Source organism: Leucopleurus acutus (assembly GCF_964270905.1).
Source record: "Leucopleurus acutus genome assembly, chromosome: 9".
Classification (NCBI taxonomy): domain Eukaryota; kingdom Metazoa; phylum Chordata; class Mammalia; order Artiodactyla; family Delphinidae; genus Leucopleurus; species Leucopleurus acutus.
The window spans coordinates 59,470,844-59,497,730 of record NC_139144.1 but is presented as its reverse complement, the minus strand read 5'-3'; the positions used below and the strand labels follow the sequence as shown (position 1 = coordinate 59,497,730).

Here is a 26,887-nt window from a genome sequence, read left to right as displayed (position 1 = left end):
CAATTGGAGCAGGGGAGGGGAACTTCCTTTTTTTTTTTTTACTTTATACACTCCTGGATTGTTAACTTCTTTTTCTTTTAATATATTACCTTTGTGATTTGAAAATACAGATCAAATAAATATGTAAGTACATATAACATATATAAAATAAACAAGAGCCCCCACTCAAGTCATCTTTATTCCTCTTGCTGAATCAGGAAAAACCAATTACTAGGACAGAAAGCAAGGCTGGAGAAGGGACCACTCAAGCCCTCTCTCCAGCAGCTGTTTGATATTTCTCCCTCCCTTAGCTGACATGTCAGGTTGGATTTTTATTTAGTTCTGATCAAGAACACTTACTTTTTGAAGCAGGATTTGAATTAGCAGAAAAGAAAACAAGAAGTGCAGAGCGCATCGGTTTAGAAGTGAGCTCTGCCAGTCTGCCGCAGTATCAGGCACTGACAGCCAACAGCTCTTTTGGCCGAAGGTCTCATTGATATACCTTTCCAACTCCACCCACAGAGCCTGCACCCATCTCTGAATATACTATTTATTTCCCCTTGCTTCCAAATGAATGTGAAGTAGTTCCCCAATAGATTCAAGGCAGCGAACAATGGTTGACCTGAAGATGGTAAAGCTATTAATATAGGAATTGAGGTAAGAATAAGGAAAAAACTAAAATGTTATTTTAAGTTTAAACCCTTAACACACATAAGCATATTTAATTTTTGCTTGATATACACTAATGCTCCTTAAGGTCTGTATTGCAAAACCAAGGTTTATAACAATCAGGAAAATCATCTAGAAGACATTGCTACAGTGTCCACTTCTGAGTCACTGAATAAATCTAAATTCCATAAGCTTCCTCATGCTCTTCAGAGGCACCAACATTTTTCATAAGCCTTTCTCATGACCATATAAAAAGTATAATAAATCTTTGGACACATACCTACCTTGCTGACACAGGGGTTTGATAATCTTCAAAAACTAGCTTGAAAGGCAGCATCACAGTGTTTGGAGCTCAGGTTTGCAGCCACTCACATCTGGGTTCAATCCCAACTATGCCACTCATGGCTGTGTGACCTTGAACAAGTTATTTAACCTCTGTGAGCTTCCATTTTCTTGTAGGGGGGGAAAGCATCCTTAATAGTGCCTATTTCATAAGGTTACTGTGAGAACTAAATCAGGTAAGTAATTAAAGCACTTAGCAAGCATGCAATAAAAATTAAGTTTGACCACTGGTACCTTTCTTTTCAAAATGTAAGGACAATGGAAAATGCATAAAATTACATATCCAATCCAGTAAAAAGCTGGACTGGATATACGCATATACATGTATATCTCCACAGATCAAAGAGAGAAAGGCAAGACTTGCCTTTCCCAAAGGATGCACAGGGACCCCTGCACATTTAGCTATAAGAAATATCCATACATAACTACAAACACTGCAGCAAAAATCACTGGGCAAATAGAATATGGTGTTAGAACAGAAAATACACATTAGCCTAGCTACGTATGATTGACTGCCATGAGAAATCTAGGAGATGTGATCTAATAATACTCGTGTCTTAAAATCCTAGTATATTCCAATTGCTTCCAAGGCAGCCCCATCATGAATGTGACTTCACACCAAAGGCTCTATAAGAACCTTTCCCACATCTTAGATGCTGAGGACACTTGGCCTATTTGAACACCATCATTAAATCTCCCTTTAGCTTCCATTCTCCAAGTAAACTATTCTCAGTTATTTAGTGACTCCTGCTACCAGAACAAGGAAAGATTTAAGTAAGTATCTTTTCAAAGTTTCCAGCAAAATAAACAGAAAGCACAGACAGTAATAAAAACAGCTACCATTTACAAGCGTCAACTGTACGTTGGCACCATGCTGAGTATGCGCTGTGCACTGTGTCATTTAATTCTCACAACCATCCAGTTCACAGGTGAAGACACTAAGGCTTAGAGAGGGGAAGTAACTTGCTCAAGGTCACCACCACAAGGTCACCAACTTGCTCAAGGGCAATGCTGGAATTCAGACCCATCTGTCACTAGATAACTGCTACTCACTTTTCAGATCTCGGTTCCATTCTCACTAACTCAGGGGGGCTTGCCCTCACTTCCTCCAGCACAGGCAAATCCCCTTCGTTACACTTCCGCCGTACCATGGTCTAACTCTAGTTCTGATCTCAGCGATAGTCTTACCCTTATTCATTTAAGTATTGAATTAACGTCTGTCTCCCCACCAAACTGTAGGCTTGGGGACAACACAACTCTCACTGTTCTTCATCTAGGGCCTCTGGCCTCTATCACAGCACCAGGCACTTAATGGGTCCTCTGCACACATTGACACTGATTGAACAAATAAATGGGAAAAAACAGTGCTCAGAAATCACCCAGCCACTTGGGCAACGCACTAAGGAAGCACAGGCAGCCCAGTGTTCGTCAGTGTGCAGGCACCACACGCCAGCTGCTCACTTGGAGGGTCAAGATGACGCGGAGGCAGAGGTCTTTTTCAGAACGGGAAAAGGATCTCGGGTACAAAGCGCTGCAGTGGTGAGATGGACACAGCAGCATCTTCGCATTTGAAGGAGGGCAGTGCGAGGTATGGACTCTTCATCAATCCAATTAATACACTGTTAACAATAAATCGCTTTTCTGATTCATTTTGGTTGATTCTTTTCACTACGTATGGCTCATTTCTGTTTTGATTACTTTTCCCGCTATTGTAATCTGCTTTCTAGTCCCTTCCTTGAATGTCTTTTTTCTTAAAATATTTTCAGCAGAATCACATGCCATTCACAGGCTAGGTTCTTAACACGCAACTAGAAAACTGAAATCAACTGAAATAAAGGAAGCTATATACACAACAAAAAACAGTTATCAAGGGGACTTCCCTGGTGGTGCAGTGGTTAGGAATAAGCCTGCCAATGTAGGGGACACAGGTTCGATCCCTGGTCCAGGAAGATCCCACGTGCCGTGGAGCAACTAAGCCCATGCGCCACAACTACTGAGCCAACCTGCTGCAACTACTGAAGCCCACGCGCCTAGAGCCCATGCTCCACAAGAGAAGCCACTGCAATGAGATGCCCGTGCACCGCAAGGAAGAGCCAACGCAGCAAAAACAAAAACAAAAACCATTATCAAATCTCAGCATTTCTTCACAAGTCACTATCATAAGGAAAAGCCCAAGGGTTTCAGAACACTATATTTTAAGCAAGTCACATAGCACCATCCCACATTATACTCGCTCCTAGTATAAAAATATTAAACCAGAAGAAGGATTAAGTCCTTTACGAGAATAGACTACCCTTTGAAAACACATACACAGGCAACTTATTTTAGTCTAAAAAGATTTTTTTAATAAAAGGAAACAGGGGGCTTCCCTGGTGGCGCAGTGGTTGAGAGTCCGCCTGCCGATGCAGGGGACACGGGTTCGTGCCCCGGTCCGGGAAGATCCCACATGCCGCAGAGCGGCTGGGCCCGTGAGCCATGGCCTCTAAGCCTGCGCGTCCGGAGCCTGTGCTCCGCAACAGGAGAGGCCGCAACAGTGAGAGGCCCGCGTACCGCAAAAAAAAAAAAATAAAGGAAAAAGAAAATTATATGTGTTGCCTGTCAAAAAGTGAGGTTCTTAGGGTCTCAGGATTTGATTATCACGATGACAGGCTCGATTTCATAATGTTTTTATTTTTATGCCACAAGTGAACAGCGAACTTTAAGAGGAGAGAGAAAGTAGAGACAAGCAGGAGGTGGGGCTTTGCTACATGAATGTTCAGGAAAAACAGGGAAATAACAAACTTAGCTGCACTGGTTTGGCAGAGCCTCAAACTCACGTAAGGCCTAAACTATTTGTCCCTTTTTAATAGGTAGATAATTCCTCTGCATAGTCTTTTCCTCTGCATAGTCTTTTCAGAGAGTTACGGATAAAGCAGGTCCTACCAGACAAGCAAAACCACCTTGAAAAGCCCAGTTAAGCAACTTCCTGACCAGGAAAAGTGCCTCAGGTGAGTGAAACCTTGGGGAGGCCTTGGGGAGGAAAGAATTCCATTTATGAGTTCTAACAAGATCAAGTATCAGCTAGATGAATACATTCTAGAGATCTGCTATACAACCTTGTACCTATCGTTAATGATACTGTATTGTTCACTTAAAATTTTACTAAGAGGGTAGATCTCATGCTAAATGTTCTTACCACGATAAAATTATTATTTTTTTTTAATAATCAGGTATCTGCTAAGTGGTTTTCTAGTGAGCCCTTCAGGAAGGACTAAGGGAGAGAAACACCAATATCCCTAAAATGCCGCTGACACAAACACCCCTTCATGCCTCTTTGACACACACACACACACACACACACACACACACACACACACCCTAGCTTCTCTCTCCTTTTCCTTGCTAACTTCACATTTTTGTTTCATGTGACCCCTCGGTTCTTTCCTGAGAGGCAGCACGGTGCAGGATGTGCCTGCGGTGCAGGATGTACCATGTGATACCTTGTGCTCCAGGTGGGGAAACCGGCTGAGGGAAAGGAAAAGCACAGCGCTCTCAGCCGTCTCCCCACCACTGCCCAGGACCAAGGAGACCACCAGCCAGGCCGCTGCTTCACGGGGAGGCCTCGGTCCTGGTCAACCAAAGGCCACCATTTCAAATCACAACTCGGCCCTGTCATAGACATTACCGTGTACCTGTAAGCCGACATCGCATAACGCTTTTATTTGCTGTTTGTTATCTGTCCCCATGAGAGCAGGGCCGGCGCTGTGTCTGTCTCATCACTAGCTGTAACCAGCTGCTTGGCACAGAACCAGCCACTAGGTAGGTGCCCTATTTCGGGACGGATCCCTGACCTCTGGGCCCTGGGCAGCCCAGAGTCAGCAAGAGGAATCTGAGCAGCTGTGGCAGAAGAGGAATTTCCACAAGGCAGAGGGAGAACACACAGGGAAGAGGCCCTGGATCTGGGAAATCCAGATTCCCATTTCTGCTTAAAGTGCCCCTCCCCCAGGGCCGTTCTCTCCAAGAAAACCCCGAAGAGCCTGGTGGCTCAGCAGCTCTACGTGCTGAGAGGCAAAGCCCAGAATGGCCGAGGCCGGAAGGAAGCCAGCTTCTGAAAGACAACACGGCAGGCCCAGCCGTCAGCCCCTGGGGACCTGCCAAAGCCACAGGGCTGGGGTTTCTGCTCCTCTCTCTGCGGGGACACAGCAGAGGCAGAAAACTGGCTTTGAAGTAGCAGGTAACCATGAGTGTCCGTGCAGGAGAGCCATTATAGACCCCAGAGTGTTCTCTCTCTAGAAACACTGAGCCCTGGGGTCTAGTACCAGGTACTAGGTGGTGGCCCCTGATCCGGACATACCTCCAGGGTGGCTCGGGGAGCAGAGAGGGAGGATGAGATGTGATCATCTTGGCTAGAGGTCAGGCCACTCAGGGTAAGGAGACAGAGAAGACAAGGGGAGGGGGAAGCAGATTCTGGAGTCAGGGCTCAGAAACTAAGCCTGCCTCCCCACTTAAAGAAACCTGATCAGCACCCTAACTGCACTCATTGTCATCCTACCTGCTGAACCCCCTCAGGCACTAAGTGGACGCGGCTCAGCCCAGTTTCCAAGGCCACCATCGTCTGGCTCCATGTTCCTCACCAGTGCTCCCACCACTGAGGTGAACGCCCCCCTCTCCTCTCCCCGGCAGGAGGCCTGGCATCCCTGGATGCCCCCCTTCCCCTCTCTGCCTGCCCCGCCTTACCCACCCCAGTTGAGGGCAAAACATCAACTGCAAACACTCCCACATCCCTTAGGGAGGCCAGGAACTACTCCAAGCACTTTACACACATCCACTCCTTTCCTTTGCACAACAGCCCCTCAGGAGGCATCATTAGTATCCCCACTTTACAGATTAGAAAACTGAGGCACAGAGAGATTACGTGACAGTCTCAAGGCCCCATAGCTAGCAGGCGGCAGAGCCAGCAGGCAGCACCAGAGTCCCTGCCCCCAAGCAGGGAGCTGCAGTGCCTCTCACAGCACAACTTAACTGCCACCTTCTCCCCAGCCCTCCCCTGACCCCTTGCAAATCTCCATGCCACTTTCCACACTGGCTGGGCGTGAGGACTGGCTAGGTTCTTGTCTTCTCTCCCCTTCTAGATTAGAAAGCTCGCGAGTAAAGCTTCGGGGTATTTCTACATCATCTTCGTATTAGTTTCCTGTTGCTGCTGTTACAAATTGCCATTGACTTAGTGGCTTAAAACCACACAAATTTATGATCTTACAGTTTCGTGGGTCAGAAATCCAACACAGATCTCTTTTGGTTAAAATCAAGGCGTCTGCAGCGTTGTGTTCTTTCTGGCAACTTTAAGGGAGAACCTGTTTCCTGGCTTTTTCTAGGTTCCAGAGGCTTGGCTCATGGCCCCTTCCTCCATCTTCAAAGCCAGCAACACATCATCTCTTTGACCCTTCTGTGGTCACATCTCCCTGAGCACAGCCAGGAAAGGTTCTCTGCTTTTAAGGACTCTCGTGGTCAGACTGGGCTCACCTGCATAACCCAGAATAATCTCCCCATCAATCGAGGTCCTTAACTTAATTACACCTACAAAGTTTCTTTTGCCACGCAAGGAAAAATATTCACAGGTTCCAGGGGTTAGGACGTGAACATCTTCGGAGGCCGTTATTCTACTTACCACAATTGTTGTACATAAACCTGAACACCATGGTCCCCATCATACTTCAGCTGCACCAGCCCCTGAAGGCTTGATTATATGGTCCTCTCACTGGCCTCTGATTGAGGTGGACATTAGTTCTGTGCCCCCAAGTCAACTGAGAATTCTTTGAAGGAGTATCCCCAAACAGTGATAGTGATAGTACACGGTGGACTCATAAAGATGTTTGATAATCTGAGGATCAAATACAATGCTAGGGCTTCCCTGGTGGCGCAGTGGTTGAGAGTCCGCCTGCCGATACAGGGGACACGGGCTCGTGCCCCGGTCTGGGAGGATCCCACATGCCGCGGAGCGGCTGGGCCCGTGAGCCATGGCCGCTGAGCCTGCGCGTCCGGAGCCTGTGCTCCACAAGAGAGGCCACAACAGTGAGAGGCCCGCATACAGCAAAAAAAAACAAAAACAAAAAAAACAACAATGCTAATGAATCTACTGAATTCGGTTCAATTCCTACTTCATCACTACTTTCTGCTTGCTTTGTATTTTACTTTTATTATTATTATTTTTTTTTTTTTTTTTTTGCGGTACGCGGGCCTCTCACCGCCGTGGCCTCTCCCATTGCGAAGCACAGGCTCCGGACGCGCAGGCTCAGCAGCCATGGCTCACGGGCCCAGCCGCTCCGCAGCATGTGGGATCCTTCCGGCGGGGAGCACGAACCCGCGTCCCCTGCATCGGCAGGCAAACTCTCAACCACTGCGCCACCAAGGAAGCCCCTACTTTTATTATTTTTGAAAACAACCTTTGTTTCAAAATGTAAAAAAATTGCAAAAGGGTCAAGAATAAACGTTCTCACTCTCTCTCTTCTGCCTCTTAGTCATCTTTGGTATCCTTCCAGGGAAATTTTATGCATCTGCAAGTAGAATATACTCCTGTTTATTACCTCCCCCGCCTTCTTTTCTGTAAATGGTAGCATCACATACGGTCCTTCCCATGCCTCCCTCTTTACTTAACAGCATAGACTGCTCCACAGCTATCCACAGAGCATCCTGGTTCTCTTTTTGTGTACTATTCCACTGTGCAGCCACAGCATAATTCATTTCACCAGCCCCCACGGATAGATACTCTTTTGCTATTAGAAACAGTGCTCAGCGAATACCTGTGAATTTGTCTGAGGGATAAATTTCTATAAGTGGAATGTCTGAGTCAAGCAAGGCCATGTGAATTATTAACTCTGATACTGGCAACATGCCCTCTGTGGGGAACTAATACACATTCGCCAAGTGTGTATATATGAGTTCTGTTTTCCCACATCTTCCCTAACATGGATGGTTATCAAGATCCTTTATTTTTGCCAACCCCAGATAGGTGAAATGTAGTATATTTCAATGCACTTCAGTTGGTATTTTTTAAATTGTGTGTGAGGTCAAGCATTCTTCATGTGTTTAGGAGCCACTAATTTATTTTATATGGATTATTTGTTCATATCCTTTGACCATTTTCCTATAGAGTTCTGTTCTTTTCCTTACTGATTTGTAATTCTTTACGTATTAGGGAAATTAATCCCTAAATGCATAACATGAAGCGCAAATATATTCTTCCATTTGTAATCTGTCTTTTGTTTTGCTTACAGGGCTTTTGCTATGCCAACTGTTTTGAAGCAATGAATTTTATCAATCTTTTCCTTATGTCTTCTAAGTTTTGTACCATACTTAGAAAGCCCATTCCTACTGCAAAGTTATAAAAATATGCTCCTTTAGATTATTCTAGAGACCAGTCAACTATGAGCAGTGAAAAGTTATTTTCTATGGTCTTGGACTACATCCTGGTTATAATGTGCTACTGGCCATAACATATGCAAACAAATTTTAATTTTTATACAGAAACTTTTATTTTCTGATACTTTGCAGTTTATAAAACATTGTCCCATGACAATCAGTGAGACAGGCAGCACAGGACTTATCTGTCTTATTTTACAGAAGAGAACTTCCCAAGCTAATACCCAGAGAGGGTAAACGACCACCCAAAGCTGCACTGTGTGGTCCAGACTCACCCTGAGGACTCCTGAAGCTGTTCTCTCCTCTCTGCTCCACTGCCTCTCTCCACAAAACGACAACATCCACATGCATTAAAATCTTAAAGGACATCTCCAAAGGCATTTCTGAATAATGGCCAAAGAACGTGAATAACTTTTCTTTTCAAAAAACAGTATTTATTTATTTAAATGGGCCACACAGTGATCCAATTAAACAGTGACTCATCCTCAAACGTCCGTGCCAATGTTCTCAGCAACAGACAGGATTCCGTGTTTCTACAGTGTGCCTATATAACCCTGCAAAATTTAATTGAAAAGTAAGCGATGTAAATGTCCCCAGATCCCAAGGCTTCTGAGTGGGTCATCAAGAGCAGTACTTCTCAATTTATGGAAGGGGAGAAGGTGAGTTATATTTAAATTATGGAGGGCTCTTTTCAAATCACACATACCCCAGCATTCCCCATCACCCACCCCCCAACAGTGCCACCCCAGGAGTGCATAGCATGCCCCTTCAAGTGTATTGATGGTAGAAAATTTTTGAAAATCACTGTCCAGAGGACAGGGTCTGTGTCTGCACAATCCCTATACACCACACCCTTGGGTTCTCCAACCAACCCCAGCTCTTCCGCACCATCACACTTTGAATTCACCCTAACCAGGTAATTTCTGAAACTCCCCCCTCAGGCCCTTTGCACCTCTTGTTCCCTCTGACATCCCCCCACCTCCCCGGGCCAACCCACCAAGGTGGCTACTTGGTTTAAATGACACCTCCTCAGAGGAGCCTTGCCTGACCACCCACTAAAGCAAATTTCCCCAGTAATGCCCTATCCTTTTTTTTTTTTTCCCTAGAATGTATCATAGTCTGTATTATTTTTATCTATTAATTTACCTTCTTGTTTATTGCCTGTCCTCTAAGAAGTGCCATGAGGTCAGGGACTTGTCTAAATCATTCACACTTTATAACCTTAGCACTAAGCAGAATGATTGGCATATAGTAAGTGCCCAATAAAAAATGGGTCAATTGAGAATCACAACTAGCTGCTGGACAATCATCGACAGGAAGACACTGGAACTCACCAAAAAAGATACCCCACATCCAAAGACAAAGGAGAAACCACAATGAGATGGTAGGAGGGGCGCAATCACAGTAAAATCAAATCCCGTAACCACTAGGTGGGTGACTCACAATCTGGAGAACACTTATACCACAGAAGTCCACCTGCTGGAGTGAAGGTTCTGAGCCCCACGTCAGGCTTCCCAAGCTGGGGGTCCAGCAACGGGAGGAGGAATTCCTAGAGAATCAGACTTTAAAGCCTACTGGGATTTGATTGCAGGACTTCGAAAGAACTGGGAGAAACAGAGACTCCACTCTTGGAGGGCACACACAAAGTAGGGTGCACACCAGGACCCAGGGGGAAGGAGCAGTGATACCATAAGAGACTGAACCAGACCTACCTGCTAGTGTTGGAGGGTCTCCTGCAGAGGCGGGGGGGGGGGGTGACTGTGTCTCACCGTGGGGACAAGGACACTGGCAGCAGAATTTCTGGGAAGTACTCCTTGGCATGAGCCCTCCCAGAGTCCGCCATTAGCCCCACCAAAGAGACCAGGTAGGCTCCACTGTTGTGTTGCCTCAGGCCAAACAACCAGCAGGGAGGGAACCCAGCCCCACCCAACAGCAGTCAAGTGGATTAAAGTTTTACTGAGCTCTGCCCACCAGAGCAACAGTCACCTCTACCCACCACCAGTCCCTCCCATCAGGAAACTTGCACAAGCCTCTGAGGTAGCCTCAACCACCAGAGGGCACAGAGCAGAAGCAAGAAGAACTACAATCCTGCAGCCTGTGGAACAAAAACCACATTCACAGAAAGATAGACAAGATGAAAAGGCAGAGGGCTATGTACCAGATAAAGGAACAAGATAAAACCCCAGAAAAACAACTAAATGAAGTGGAGATAGGCAACCTTCCCGAAAAAGAATTCAGAATAATGATAGTGAAGATGATCCAGGACCTCGGAAAAAGAATGGAGGCAAAGATCGAGAAGATGCAAGAAATCTTTAACAAGACCTACAAGAATTAAAGAACAAACAAACAGAGATGAACAATACAATAACTGAAATGAAAAATGCACTAGAAGGAATCAATAGCAGAATAACTGAGGCAGAAGACCAGATAAGTGACCTGGAAGACAGAATGGTGAAATTCACTGCTGCAGAAAAGAATAAAGAAAAAAGAATGCAAAGAAACGAAGACAGCCCTAAGAGACCTCTGGGACAACATTAAACACAACAACATTCACATTATAGGGGTCCCGGAAGGAGAAGAGAGAGAGAAAGGACCCAAGAAAATATTTGAAGAAATTATAGTCGAAAACTTCCCTAACATGGGAAAGGAAATAGCCACCCAAGTCCAGGAAGCGCAGAGAGTCCCATACAGGATAAACCCAAGAAGAAACATGCCAAGACAGGTAGTAATCAAATTGGCAAAAATTAACAACAAAGAAAAATTATTAAAAGCAGCAAGGGAAAAATGACAAATACAAGGGAACTCCCATAAGGTTAACAGCTGATTTCTCAGCAGAAACTCTACAAGCCAGAAGGGAGTGGTATGATATACTTAAAGTGATGAAAGGGAAGTACCTACAACCAACATTACTCTACCCAGCAAGGATCTCATTCAGGTTCGATGGAGGAATCAAAAGCTTTACAGACAAGCAAAAGCTAAGAGAATCCAGCACCATGAAACCAGCTCTACAACAAATGCTAAAGGAACTTCTCTAAGTGGGAAACACAAGAGAAGAAAAGGACCTACAAAACCAAACCCAAAACAATTAAGAAAATAGTCATAGGAACATACATATCGATAATTACCTTAAACGTGAATGGATTAAATGCTCCAACCAAAAGACACAGGCTTGCTGAAGGGACACAAAAACAAGACCCATATATGTGCTGTCTACAAGAGATCCACTCCAGACCTAGGGACACACTCAGATTGAAAGTGAGAGGACGGAAAAAGATATTCCATGCAAATGGAACTCGAAAGAAAGCTGGAGCAGAAATACTCATATCAGATAAAATAGACTTTAAAATAAAGAATGTTACAAGAGACAAGGAAGGACACTGCATAATGATCAAGGGATCAATCCAAGAAGAAGATATAACAATTATAAATATATATGCACCCAACATAGGAGCACCTCAATACATAAGGCAACTGCTAACAGCTGTAAAAGAGGAAATCGACAGTAACACAATAATAGTGGGGGACTTTAACACCTCACTTACACCATGGACAGATCATCCAAAATGAAAATAAATAAGAAAACAGAAGCTATCAATGACACAATAAACCAGATAGATTTACTTGATATTTATAGGACATTCCATCCCAAAACAGCAGATTACACTTTCTTCTCAAGTGTGCATGGAACATTCTCCAGGATAGATCACATCTTGGGTCATAAATCAAGCCTCAGTAAATTTAAGAAAGTTGAAATCATATCAAGCATCTTTTCTGACCACAATGCTATGAGATTAGAAATGAATTACAGGGGAAAAAATGTAAAAAACACAAACACTTGGAGGCTAAACACTACATTACTAAATAACCAAGAGATCACTGAAGAAATCAAAGAGGAAATAAAAAAATACCTAGAGACAAATGACAAAACACGACAATCCAAAACCTGTGGGATGCAGCAAAAGCAGTTCTAAGAGGGAAGTTTATAGCTATACAACCAACCTCAAGAAACAAGAAAAATCTCAAATAAACAATCTAAACTTACACCTAAAGGAACTAAAGAAAGAAGAACAAACAAAACCCAAAGTTAGCAGAAGGAAAGAAATCATAAAGATCCAATCAGAAATAAATGAAATAGAAACAAAGAAAACAATAGCAAAGATCAATAAAACTAAAAGCTGGTTCTTTGAGAAGATAAACAAAATTGATAAAGCATTAGCCAGACTCATCAAGAAAAAGAGGGACAGGAGTCAAATCAATAAAATTAGAAATGAAAAAGGAGAAGTTACAACAGACGCTGCAGAAATACAAAGCATCCTAAGAGACTACTACAAGCAACTCTATGCCAATAAAATCGACAACCTGGAAGAAATAGACAAATTCTTAGAAAGGTATAACCTTCCAAGACTGAACCAGGAAGAAACAGAAAATATGAACACTAATCACAAGTAATGAATTTGAAATCGTGATTAAAAATCTTTCAAGAGGTCTTCCCTGGTGGCGCAGTGGTTGAGAGTCCACCTGCCGATGCAGGGGACACTGGTTCATGCCCCAGTCTGGGAAGATCCCACATGCTGCGGAGCGGCTGGGCCCGTGAGCCATGGCCAATGGGCCCGCACGTCCAGAGCCTGTGCTCCGCAACAGTAGAGGCCACAACAGTGAGAGGGCCACGTACCGCAAAATAACAAACAAACAAACAAACAAAATCTTCCAAGAAACAAAAGTCCAGGATCAGATGGCTTCACAGGTGAATTCTATCAAACTTTTAGAAAACAGCTAACACCCATCGTTCTCAAACTCTTCCAAAAAATTGCAGAGGAAAGAACACTCCCAAACTCATTCTATAAGGCCACCATCACCTGATACCAAAACCAGACAAATATACTACAAAAAAAGAAAATTACAGACCAATATCACTGATGAATATAGATGCAAAAATCCTCAACAAAATACTAGCAAACAGAATGCAACAACACATTAAAAGCATCATACACCATGATCAAGTGGGATTTATCCCAGGGATGCAAGGATTCTTCAATATATGCAAATCAATCAATGTGATAAACCATATTAACAAATTAAAGAATAAGAACCATATGATCATCTCAATAGATGCAGAAGAAGCTTTCAACAAAATTCAACACCCATTTATGATAAAAACTCTCCAGAAAGTGGGCATAGGGGGAACCTACCTCAACATAATAAAGTCCATATATGACAAACCATAGCAAACATCATTCTCAATGGTGAAAAACTAAAAGCATTTCCTCTAAGATCAGGAACAAGATAAGGATGTCCACTCTCGTCACTATTATTCAACAGTTTTGGAAGTCCTAGCCACGACAATCAGAGAAGAAAAAGAAATTAAAGGAGTACAAATTGGAAAAGAAGAAGTAAAACTGTCACTGTTTGCAGATGACATGATACTATATATCGAGAATCCTAAAGGTGCCACCAGAAAACTACTAGAGCTAATCAATGAATTTAGTAAAGTTGTAGGATACAAAATTAATGCACAGAAATATCTTGCATTCCTTTACACTAATGATGAAAAATCTGCAAGAGAAATTAAGGAAACACTCCCATTTACCACTGCAACAAAAAGAATAAAATACCTAGGAATAAACCTACCTAGGGAGACAAAAGACCTGTATGCAGAAAACTATAAGACACTGATGAAAGAAATTAATGATGATACCAATAGATGGAGAGATATACCATGTTCTTGGATTGGAAGAATCAATATTGTGAAAATGACTATACTACCCAAAGCAATCTACAGATTCAATGCAATCCCTATCAAATTACCAATGGCATTTTTTACGGAACTAGAACAAAAAATCTTAAAATTTGAAGGGAGACACAAAAGACCCCGAATAGGCAAAGCAGTCTTGAGGGAAAAAAACGGAGCTGGAAGAATCAGACTCCCTGACTTCAGACTATACTATAAAGCCACAGTAATCAAGACAATATGGTACTGGCACAAAAACAGAAACATAGATCAATGGAACAAGATAGAAAGCCCAGAGAGAAACCCACACACCTATGGTCAACTAATCTATGACTAAGGAGGCAAGGATATACAATGGAGAAAAGACAGTCTCTTCGATAAGTGGTGCTGGGAAAACTAGACAGCTACATGTAAAAGAATGAAATTAGGGGCTTCCCTGGTGACGCAGTAGTTGAGAGTCCGCCTGCTGATGCAGGGGACACAGGTTCATGCCCCGGTCCAGGAAGACCCCACATGCCGTGGAGCGGCTAGGCCCGTGAGCCATGGCTGCTGAGCCTGTGCATCTGGAGCCTGTGCTCCGCAACGGGAGAGGCCACAACAGTGAGAGGCCCGCGTACCGCAAAAAAAAAAAAAAAAAAAAAAGAATGAAATTAGAACACTCCCTAACACCATACACAAAAATAAACTCAAAATGGATTAGAGATCTAAATGTAAGACTGGACACTATAAAACCCTTAGAGGAAAACATAGGAAGAACACTCTTTGACATAAATCACAGCAAGATCTTTTTTGATCCACCTCCTAGAGTAATGGATATAAAAATAAACAAATGGGACCTAATGAAACTTCAAAGCTTTTGCACAGCAAAGGAGACTATAAACAAGACAAAAAGACAACTCTCAGAATGGGAAAAAATATTTGCAAACAAATCAGCGGACAAAGGATTAATCTGCAAAATATATAAACAGCTCATACAGCTCAATATTAAAAAAACAAACAACCCAATCCAAAAATGGGCAGAAGACCTAAATAGACATTTCTCCAAAGAAGACATACAGATGGCCAAGAAGCACATGAAACGCTGCTCAACATCACTAATTATTAGAGAAATGCAAATTAAAACTACAATGAGGTATCACCTCACACCAGTTAGAATGGGCATCATTGGAAAATCTACAACCAACAAATGCTGGAAAGGGTGTGGAGAAAAGGGAACCCTCTTGCACTGTTGGTGGGAATGTAAATTCATACAGCCACTATGGAGAACACTATGGAGGTTCCTTAAAAAACGAAAAATAGAATTACCATATGATCCAGCAATCCCACTACTGGGCATATACCCAGAGAAAACCATAATTCAAAAAGACAATTGCACCCCAATGTTCATTGCAGCACTATTTACAATAGCCAGCTCATGGAAGCAACCTAAATGCCCATCGACAGACGAATGGATTAAGAAGATGTTGTACATATATACAACGGAATATTACTCAGTCATAAAAAGGAACGAAATTGGGTCATTTGCTGAGACATGGATGGATCTAGAGACTGTCATACAGAGTGAAGTAAGTCAGAAAGAGAAAAACAAATATCGTATATTAACGCATATATGTGGAATCTAGAAAAATGGTACAGATGAACCAGTTTGCAGGGCAGAAATAGAGACACAGATGTAGAGAACAAACGTATGGACACTAAGGGGGAAAGCGGCGGAGTGGTGGGGGTCGTGGTGGGATGAATTGGAGATTGGGATTGACATGTATACACTGATGTGTATTAAATTGATAATGAATAAGAACCTGCTGTATAAAAAAATTAAATTAAAATTTTTTTTTAAATAGGGTCAATTAAGTTTGATTGAATTAGTCCCAGCTAATTCTCTCCCTTTCTGCATCACCATCAAGTTTCTCAGCAGTCCAACCACGTGGGCTCGGAGGATGGACAGAGAACACGTTCCCAGCCCCTCCTGCAGCCCACCTCTGCTCATGGTTACTCATTCACCTTGGGAGAAAAGAAAGTATTTATCCAGCAACACTCCAGGATGGAATGTCTTGAAGGCCATGTGCCGTCCTCTATTGTTTTCTGTCTTTCCTCCTGACCTAACTCCACTAGACTGTGGAGGATGAGACTGGAGAATGATGTTAAAGATACATCATTCATAATCAAAAACAGCAACCCAACAAAAAATAATTGATTGTTAACTATGGCACCAGATACTGTACAAAGACTATAACATGAAAGATCTCATCTCATCCTCAAGATAGCCCCAATATGGAAATAGCGTCCAAGGTCACGCAGCTAGTCAGTGAAGGAGCCAGGGTCCAAACCCAGCTAGGTACCACACGGTACCTGCGTACATCTAACACGGCATCCAAGCTACATGCTTAGAGATAAATGCTTAAAAGATAGCAATGAGTGGAGAATATCAACCAACACATTGAGTTATTAATGTCTCAAATGCTTTAGGGATGTCAGGTTGGGGGCAGGGTTCTGTCTATACATGAACTGGGAAAGCCAACAACCAAACATCTGGAAATGACTTTTTCATCCTCAGAAAGGAGGTAATGTTGAGAGAAGTGTAGTGCCTTCATATGACCTCTTTAGGGTCATTTAGCTATAAAGGAGGACCCCCAAGAGTAACTAGAGGACAACAAAAATCCAATTCAATGAGCAATCACTGAGAGCCCACTGTGTGATGGTTCTAGGATTGGTCCTGGCGAGGGTTAAGTCACACCCCCTGAGTTCTAAGACCTAAAGATGTCCAGACACAGATATGAAACAGTTTGCTTCTAATGCAAAGTTCACTGTATGTGCCAAAAAAAATAGCACTGGTAACAGGATTACAGGAAGGAGGACAGTGGAGAGAGAGAAGCTTCACGAAGAACGTAGCACTTGATGAGGCCTCGATGCCTGCATGAGGACAAGAAGAGAAAACAGGACCAGCCTGGGGTGATTAAGAAGCAGCACCACATGGGACTTCCCTGGCGGTCCGGTGGTTAGGACGCCGAGCTTCCATTGCAGGGGGCACGGGTTCGATCCCCGGTTGGGGAACTAAGATCCCGCAAGCCACATGGCATGTCCAAAAATTAAAAAAAGCAGCAGCACCACCACTTTCAGTACACCTAGGGGTCCAGTCAACCAAGAGTGAAGGGACTGTGTTGGCAGAACATCACAAGGAGGTAAGTCTGGAAGAGCTTCAGTGGGCATCCTAGGATGGGGAAGTCCTGAATGATGAGAGGAGGAATGCTGACTTCTGTTAGAAGGCAGGGGTGTAGTACACGGAAGCCTGCCACGATGGTGATGACTCATCTGGGGATGGGGTGGAAGATGGATTGATAGGTCGTGAGCTTCATCACAGGGCTGCTGGAATGCACCGGCCAGCAGAAGAGATCATGAACTCAAGGTGGGAGGGGGGATGGCCAAGCGCATTTGAAAATAACAAGAAGCAGAGCCCAGAGGATTTGGAGGGCAGTGAAATCATTCCGTGTGCTACTATAATGGTGGACACATCATATACTTGTCAAAATCCAGAGTGTACAACACTATGAGTTAAATGAACCTCAATGTAAAGTGTGGACTTCGGGTGACAATGATGTGTCAGTACAGGTTCATTGACTGTAATGACATATGTACACTCTGATGCTGAAGTTGATAATGGGAGAGGGGAGGTAGGCAGGACATAGGATGTCTCTGTATTTTCCCTCAGTTTTGCTGTGAACCTAAAACTGCTCTCAAAAATCAAGTCTAGGGACTTCCCTGGTGGCGCAGTGGTTAAGAATCCGCCTGCCAATACAACGGACTTGGGTTCGAGCCCTGATCCAGGAAGATCCCACATGCCGCGTAACAGCTAAGCCCGTGCGCCACAACTACTAACCCTGTGCTCTAGAGCCCACGGGCCGCAACTACTGAGCCCACATGCCACAACTACTGAAGCCCGTGCGCCTAGAGCCCATGCTCCGTAACAAGAGAAGCCACCGCAATGAGAAGCCCGTGCACTGCAACGAAGAGTAGCCCCCTCTCGCAGCAAATAGAGGAAGCCCGCGCGCAGCAACAAAGACCCAACGCAGCCAAAAATAAATAAATAAATAACAACCAAAAAAAAATCAAGTCTATTAGGGACTTCCCTGGTGGTCCAGTGGTTAGGACTCTGTGCTTCCACTGCAGGGGGCCCCAGTTCAATCCCTGGTCGGGGAACTAAGATCCCACAAGCTGTGCAGCCAAAAAAAAAATCAAGTTTATTGAAAAAGATGTACGTAGCAAGAATAACTTGAAGACAGAGCATGATGGAAGAAAGGGAGTCAAGGATGACTCACCAGCCAGGTGACTGGAAGAAGGCTGGGGTCATAGGCAATGGGGAAGTTGGAAAGGAGGTCTGTTTTTAGAGGTAAGAGAGAAAGAAGCTGAGTTCAGTTGGGAACAAGCTAGGATGATGATGGACATCCACATGGAACAGTCTTCAGGCACCTGGAGAACAGTTTGGGGCTGAGATAAGAAAAGGGTACAGGCATGCAAATTGGAGACAAAAGTCAGCATTAAATGTTCCCCTTTTAAACTGAGTGATAAATTCTCTTTCAAAAAGGAAATCACTGCAACACACTGGAAATAGTCTTCCCACCAAGCTCGCCACCTCTGTCACAAAGAACTGCCACTGGGGAGGCAAGTTCAATTACATGGGAAGACAGCAGCACCAGGGGTAGTGATCTACTGGTCAAGTCAACTCTGCCCAACGTGACATCAGTCCAGATAGGAAGAACTGGCAAGTCATCTGAGGGGCCAGCAAGAAGGGAGATTTCACTTTTGAGCAAGAATGTGCCCCTAACAGGAGTAGGAAGGGCACAGTGAATGCCAAAAAGCCTGGCTGCGAATTCTTATTCTGCCTCTTGCCCAGGGAAATTCTTTCACGTCTCTGTGCCTTAGCTTCCTCATCTGTAAAATGAGGATAAGAGCCTGCTTCATGGATCCACTGTAAAGATAGATCACATGAGCGAATGTGGAGGTACGCACCTGGAGCTCACTGTGTCAGCTACTGTCACTGCTCATTATGGTCTAGATTCTTCCAAGACCCTTGAAGGGGGAAATGCTGAGGTCTCTTCCTGATGATCACAGAGCACTGTGCCTTTTTAAAAATGTCCCCTTCAAGTATCTGATTTGTCAGGTGGGACAGTAATATTTACAGGAGCAGAATATTTTAAATCTATATGCTCTGAAACAGCCCACGCAGTGAAGCACACACCTTGGCCATTCCCTGCGGCACACACTTACCCAGGGGTGTCCAATGCCTGGCCTTGACCCAAGAAGGCTGAGATAAGACATAGAGAAAGTCCTTTTAAAAGTGAGTAAAATGCCAAACTTACTATTCCTTAAACTATCTGCCCGAAGCACTGACTGCAGTCCTAGGCATCTGACTCATATCTGTCCACAGACTCAGTTTGGCAAAGTTCTCAAAACAGAGGTCACATTTTTTCAAGGTTTCCCAACCGTCAGGGAAATGAGCTGGCTACAGAAAGCCAGCGACCAGTCTGTGCCTCCCTGTAAAAGGTTAAGTTGATTTCCTGGTGTAGGAATTTTCACGTGCAACTGGGCAGAAGGAGTCCCGATTCCCGGGGTCTGATCACCCAGGGATAGCCCACAGAAAGGCTCCACGTCTCCTGCTCTGAGACACCAGAACCCAGGGCTGTGGGAACACCTGCATTCTCAGCTGTCCCAAATGCCACTCTACAGCAAACAGAGCCACTGTGTCAGTGAGAAAGGGGAGGATAATTATCAGTAATAGAAACCTCCTTCCTGTGTATTGTGTTTATAATTCCTAAGAAGCATAGTTTCCCTACGTACAATGCCCCCTGCTCTGTTCCGCACTTGGAACCATTTGGGTTTGTAAGTCTGAGAGGAACTGGGGAGCATCCATAGTCATCAAAATAAAGAGAAAAGACCCTGGAGCTCATGGGAAAGGGAGGAGGGGGAGGGGCAGGGCTGAAGACCGAGAGAGGGACCCAGGAGAAAGTGGAAGGTCAGGAGCCCCGCAAGGTGACTGCTCCACTAGCTTAGCAAAGTCCTCTGAACCAGCAAAGCACGCGGTGGGGTGGATTTCTCCATCAACATGTCAGGGCTGTCACCAAGGTAAACCAGGAAGAACACGTGAGCCCTCCCCCCACACACAGCCCAGGGAATTAGCAGCAAACCTGGGAGGCCTTTGGAATTCCCTGGGCCATGGGCTCGTGGGTTCTCACCAAGGTTAATTGGTTCTCTAAGGAACAAGGACTGGCAGGCCCTCAGATGACACCTAGGTTAGAAGAGAATGTGTCTTTCTTCTCCAAAACTAAAGATAGTCTAATTTTACTATTTAACATCTAAGCACCAGAGGAATGCATTGAAAAGACTGAAGGGACATCCACCCCAGCTTGCTTGGTTCAGCAGGGACAGGTGCCCTACACTGATGACAGCCCTTTAAGGTTCTGGGCCCCCGAGGCTTGAGTTGCGTGCGTCCTTCCATGTTTTCTCTGATGCCCAGGGAACTTTGGCCAAATGCTGCAGGAGCCTCAGTGGAATCAGGGAAGCATAAAAAGGCCAAAAAAAAAAAAAAAAAAAAGATTTATTACTTTTGGTCATTGTTCTGTAAGGTTCAAAATTAGAAGATTTTTCTTTTTTTTTTTTTTTGCGGTACGCGGGCCTCTCACTGTTGTGGCCTCTCCCGTTGCGGAGCACAGGCTCCGGACGCGCAGGCTCAGCGGCCATGGCTCACGGGCCCAGCCGCTCTGCGGCATGTGGGATCTTCCTGGACCGGGGCACGAACCCGTGTCCCCTGCATCGGCAGGCGGACTCTCAACCACTGCGCCACCAGGGAAGCCCCAAAATTTACACGATTTTTAAAAATAGGAATCTACTGATGAAATCCTCCATACTACCAACCCCTTTCAATTCCACTGCCCAAACATAATCACTGTCTAAAGATTAGGGGCATATCCTTATAGACTATTTTTTCCCCCAAAAAATGAGATCATAATATACCTACGGCTCTGTACTTTGCTTTCATTACTTAATATATAATAGACATTCTCCATATCAGCTCATTTATAGCAATTTCCTCCTTTGTTCAAGGAGGCAAGTATTTCTGAGGGATAAAGTCCTAGAAGGGGAACTGATACATCAGAAAGTATGCAAAGTTTAAAATGTTATAAACACTGCCAAAGTGCCTTTCCAAAAAGTTGTACCAATTTACACTCCCCAGAGAAGTATATGGTGACAATCTATTTTCCCATGCCCTCACCATGGTTGCTTTTTTCTTTCTTTTTTTTAAAAATTTTTAAAATTTATTTGGCTGAGCCAGATCTTAGTTGCAGCACACGGGATCTTCATTGCCACGTGCGGGATCTTTAGTTGTGGCATGCAGGATCTAGTTCCCTAACCAGGGATCGAACCCAGGCCCCTGCACTGGAAGCGCGGAGTCTTAACTTCTGCGCCACCAGGGAAGTCCCGCCATGGCTGCTTTTAATCCACACTTACCTGATATTAATGAGGTTTAGGACTAAACCTTTGTAATAAGACTAAATATTAGTCCTATTTAGTCACTGGGGCATCAAGCTTTGGCTAAGAGGTGGCCTGGCTTCCCAGTGATTCATACCCTACCCTTAATCTCAGACTTACTGGAATTTTGCTTGAATTTACAAATCTCTCAGCAAAAACTTTCCAACACTACAATTCTACCAAGAGGCCTAAACGGCCTCCTTGTGCCTCAACCAATGCATGTTCTGACTCTTTCTAAGTCTTTTCCCCGAATTTTATCCTCTTGGCTTGTATTTTTCAGCATTGTAGATTCCCATCCTAAATCCCTGTAGAGTGGTTCAGCTAACAAGATGGCCTGCCAAGGATGATATATTTTGATAGCGCTTCCAGGAAGCTTTGCTGGTCTCTCCCACAGTGGGGAAGCCTAGTGGGAGAGTTGGGTGTCTTTTGGCATTTCATAATTTATTCACCTGGCACCACTCATTCCAAAAGGAGGTATTGGGGTGTGATGGAAAGAATATGAGACTGGAAGTCAGGAGACCTGAGTTTTAGTCCCCTTCCTACTTCTAATTAGCTGCATAGTTCAGATTAAACTATGCTGCCTCTCCACTGGGCCTCGGCTGCCTCATTTGTAAAACGAGATTATTGGACTAGAATAGTCATTACTAAGCTTTCTTTGTACCATGGGTGACCCTTTAAGAATCTAAAGTAAGTTGTGCATTCTCACCCCCAGAATAATATACTCTTGCACAAGAGTATGAAATCATACATTTTCAGGGAGTTCACAGACTCCCTAAAGCCTATCTCTGTATTCCCAGGGTCAAGATCACTGAGACCTAAGCTTTTTAAAAATAACAGAGAATACAACAGAAATGTATGCAGAATCACAAAACCTTAAGTGAAGTTGAATCATTTCCAGAACTAAAAGCATCTCCTCCGCAGAGACTGGGAGGAGGAAGTGGTTACTTAGGGAAAAAGAAATGAAAATGCCAATTAAGAGCTGCCCTTGATTGAGGTCTGGCTAAGCCCTTTACCTACATTCACAGAGGAGTGGCTGAGGGAGAGTACCCATTCCAGAGCCAGGCTGCCTCATTCAAATCATGGCTCCATCATTTACTAATTGACTTAGGCTCTGTGCCTGTTCCTTCTTCTGTTATTAAAAAAAAAAAGGAAAGAAAGAAAAGAAAAAAGGAGGCGAGGATTAAAATAATACCTATCTGAAGGATTGTTAATATACATATGGTATTTTAAACCAGGCCTGGCACACACTAAGCCCTAAATAACTATTCCATATTATAGAAATCTGGGACACATTTGCTGGGTGGTTAAGACTGTGAGCTGAAGAGTTTAGGAAAGCCATAGATATCTTGATAACTCATTTTCTCCCAGATGTAAACAGAATCTGCTTCAGAAGTTTGTTGTAAGGATTCAAATGTATAGACACCAGGGGGGAGAGCGGTGGGGGGGTGGGGGGGATGAACTGGGAGATTGGGATTGACATGTATACACTAATATATATAAAATAGATAACTAATAAGAACCTGCTGTATAAAAAAATAAATAAATTTCAAACATTCACACACAAAAAAAGAAGTTTGTTGTAAGGATTAATGAGGCTGCCACATAAAAACTCTTTTCACAATGCCTAGCACATAATCAGTGCTCATTAAATGTCAACTAATGTTATGAACAATTCTGGGAGGCAAGGATTATCAGTTCTTTTTTTTTTTTTATCTCTGAATAAAGGATAAATCAGACTTTGAGAGTTAAGTGCCCTGCTGACAGTACCTCAGTTAGCAAATGATTATCCCAGATTTCAACACTAATGAGTCTGAAACCAGAAGCTGTAACCACTACCACATATAACCTCTTAGTTTGAACAGGGCTTAGAGAACATAAAAGCTGATTCATACCTACTAGATTCTAAGAGAAAAAAAAAAAGATGTTGGTGATAACAGTTCAAAATGCGGGGTATTCTCCGTGGAGGTCAACCATGACTTTGGCCAAAAGCCCTCCTTTGCCACTCTTAGAAATGGAAGACTGCAAAGGCTGGACCCTGGTCTCAGTCAATTCTAAACCCCTCGCAAGTGGTTCTTAAACCACAGCCCTGACACCAAAAGAGGAAAAAGAAGCCATTTCCCATAAGAGCTGAACTAACAAACTGAGCCCTCTAAAATGAAAGTAGAGACCCTAAGGCTGAGAGGAGCTATTATTAAGAATGTTCCAAGGGAGGGTGGGAGGGAGACGCAAGAGGGAGGAGATATGGGGATATATGTATACGTATAGCTGATTCACTTTGTTATAAAGCAGAAACTAACACACCATTGTAAAGCAATTATACTCCAATAAAGATGTTTAAAAAAAAAGAAAAAAGAATGCTCCAGAATCAAGTAGAAATGCTGCAGTAGAACACAACATTAGTCTTTTAACAACAAACTTCTATGTGGGAAAGAATGAAGGTGTTTATCTCTATGTTTGGATACCAAGATCCGGGAGGCCTTCCCTTAAGTAAAACAAGAGGAAGTTACCACAGTCCAGTATGGTGGGGGGAGAAGCAGAATGCCAGTCAGTCAAGAGACATCTGGTGAGAAGCAGTGTCACCTGAGCAAGAAGTCCCCACTCTCAACACCAATTTCCTCCCTAGTGCAATAGTCACCTCGGAAATGAGAATAAAATAGACCGGCAGGCGAAACGGGGTGATCCAGTGAAATACAGGTCAGTGCTAATCACCTTACTTCACATCTTATATATATTTACTTCTGGATGTATTTTATTTTGTATCTTTATTCAAAACAGTCCCATTAGGCAACCTTAAATCTCCCATGCCTTAAAAAAAAAAAAAAAAAAAGGCCTTAGGACTAGGCATCACTGGAAGGGATGGCAGAAGCAGGAGAAGCACCTCACTCACCTCCATTCTCAGACTGAGGCACCCCAGCTGAGTTTGGTCCAAGGATGCAGCAGCCAGTTCTCCCCAGTGGCTTCACTCACCCAGCCCACTCCCAGGGGAGAAGAGGTTGTTCATGTATTCCAAGCCTACACCCACCTCAGGCCCCCAGGGGTGGGGAGAACGCTGGAGTCAGAAGTCCGCCAGAATCTAGGCCTGTTTCTTCTCCCACCCAGCTGAACGGCTGAACGGCTGAACGACTCTCCTCCCTGAGGCCTTAGTTTCCCATCCCTCAAATGAAAGGTTTGAAGATCACATGAAAGCCTCCTTCCTGCTTTCTAATTCCATTATTCTTACACGTAAACGTGCCTTGCAGAAATAGAAGCCCTTCCTTTCAAGCAGGACGTGTGGCTCTACGTCCCCGTGACCATTCCCCTCAATCACCCGCAGACCGTCTTACAGAAGTATAATGCATCAGAGAACAAACGTATGGACACCAAGGGGGGAAAGCGGCGGGGTGGGGGGGTGGGATGAACTGGGAGATTTTGATTGACATATATACAGTAATATGTATAAAATAGATAATGAATAAGAATCTGCTGTATAAAAATTAATTAAATTAAATTTAAAAAAAAAAGAAGTATGATGCATCAGAACTGAAAAACAGGCTGTTGCTTTCCCGTGGCACCAGACCTAGTAATCAGTCAACGTGGATTTTCTCTCGGGCCTTTTCCCGCAATCCCACAATCCCACGAAAACCCTCTGCGTACCCCTCCCAATTTCTAAACTCAAAGCTACCCTTTCGTGAATTAAAAAATAACCCACCCACAACCCGGCCTGGTGTAAGGTGCCTCAGCACTTTTCCTAGCATCCAGGATTCCACCTCTGCCCCACCCTCCCCCCGAGGTGTCTTTTTAGCCGGATCGATCCGATCCTTGCCCTCCCCTGGCAAACAGGCCGACCAATTTCTCCTCCCCGGCAGGAAAGAAGGCAGCGCCCGGCTCCAATCCCAGGAGACCCAAACCTCTTCCCAGCCCGCAGGGAGTGGCACCTGGTCGCAGCAGGAAGGGCCCCACGCCTCGGGAAAGGAAAGGAAAGGGCGGTCGGCTCGCTCCCAGCAGCGATCCTCCCCCCGGCGGCGCAGGGGAGGCCTCCTTAGCAGGTCTCCTGTCACTTACGGGCTGCACCTCCGGGCAGAGCCTGGCACAGCAGGACCGGCGGGCAGGCGGGCGGCGGAGTTTGCTGACTCAAAGGCGCGTCGGAGGCGGCGGCGAGCGCACAAGAGCGCAGCCCCGCGCTCCCAGCGCACGTAGCGGCCCCGCGCCCGCGCCCGCGCTCCGCGCCCGCCTCCCGCTTCCCTGGCCACCGCACCGCCCAGCCCAGGTGCTGCCGGGCGCCGGCCCGCCCCGCCCCCTGCCGCGGACCTGGAGGCGGCCCCTCGGCCCCAGGGGCTAGGGAGAGCTGAGCGGCCGCCGGGGGGCGCAGCGCGCTCGGAGCCCGCTTCCCCTTCCCGCGTCCGCGAAACGGGGCTGCGGAGGAGGCACCCATGTTTGGCCTCAAGCTGAGGCTGAAGGGGTGCGAGTCGCGCCCTTGGAATCGCCACTGGAAAGCCACCTTCAGCTTGCTAACCCCGCCCCGCCCCTTAGTTAAGGGGAGGATTGATGAATGAGGAAGAGGGATGGTAGATAACGGTAGACTGTCAATGATAGAACGTAGGTGGTGGGCGTATGGATGTTTACTGAAAAATTCTTTCAACTTTTCAGTATGTTTGAAATTTTTCACAAGGAAACTTTGGGGGGAAAGAAATGAGGTCTGGCAAGGAGCCTGAATCAGTAAACCATTTTCCAGGTGGCACCTTGGGCTGCATCTGACCCACCTGTTTGCATGGAAAACCGCAATAATCACTTAAACCGCTAATGGGTGACTACATGGCAGAATAATGTAGTGTTTTAAAAAAAAAATTCCACTGAGTACATTTTAAAGATTTTATTGGCTTTATTCAGTGATTCGTGATAGGGCAGCATCCAATCCAGCAGATAGGAGGGAGCTCTAAGGAGCTGTACAAAATGAAAGACTTTTACAGACATAAGGAGGCAAGACAAGGAAGTTATCACAGCAAAAAGCAGATTGGTCATGGCAAGGTCATGTCGTTTCTCTAGGAAAAGACAGGGGTCTATCAAGGAGATTCACCTTGCCAGTGCTGACCAGGGAATTGCAGATTGACTGCATTCCTTTACTGGGAGAGGCTGAAACTACTATTAAGTTAGGTACTAAGTTCCCATTCGGTGATGTCTCCGCATAAGTGCTTAGCATAAGTGACTCCATTTGGGGCCTATTGTCTCTTTTTTTTAACAGGAGCCTAACATTTCATTATTTAAGCGTGAATTTTC

General features: G+C 44.7%; 1 protein-coding gene across 2 annotated transcripts in view; it reads right to left on the bottom strand.

The window, feature by feature from the left end:
- The window catches only part of SNX10 (sorting nexin 10), a 74,010-nt gene extending 48,196 nt beyond the window's left edge, over positions 1 to 25,814 (bottom strand). The window contains exon 1 of one of the 2 annotated variants that reach the window (XM_082846109.1): positions 25,676 to 25,814. The gene's annotated coding sequence lies outside the window, so the exon portion shown is untranslated. Of the gene's footprint in view, positions 1 to 25,548; positions 25,634 to 25,675 lie in introns of those variants that run through there. The other variant, XM_082846110.1, reaches the window with a different exon arrangement.
- Between the last annotated feature and the right edge of the window lie 1,073 nt (positions 25,815 to 26,887).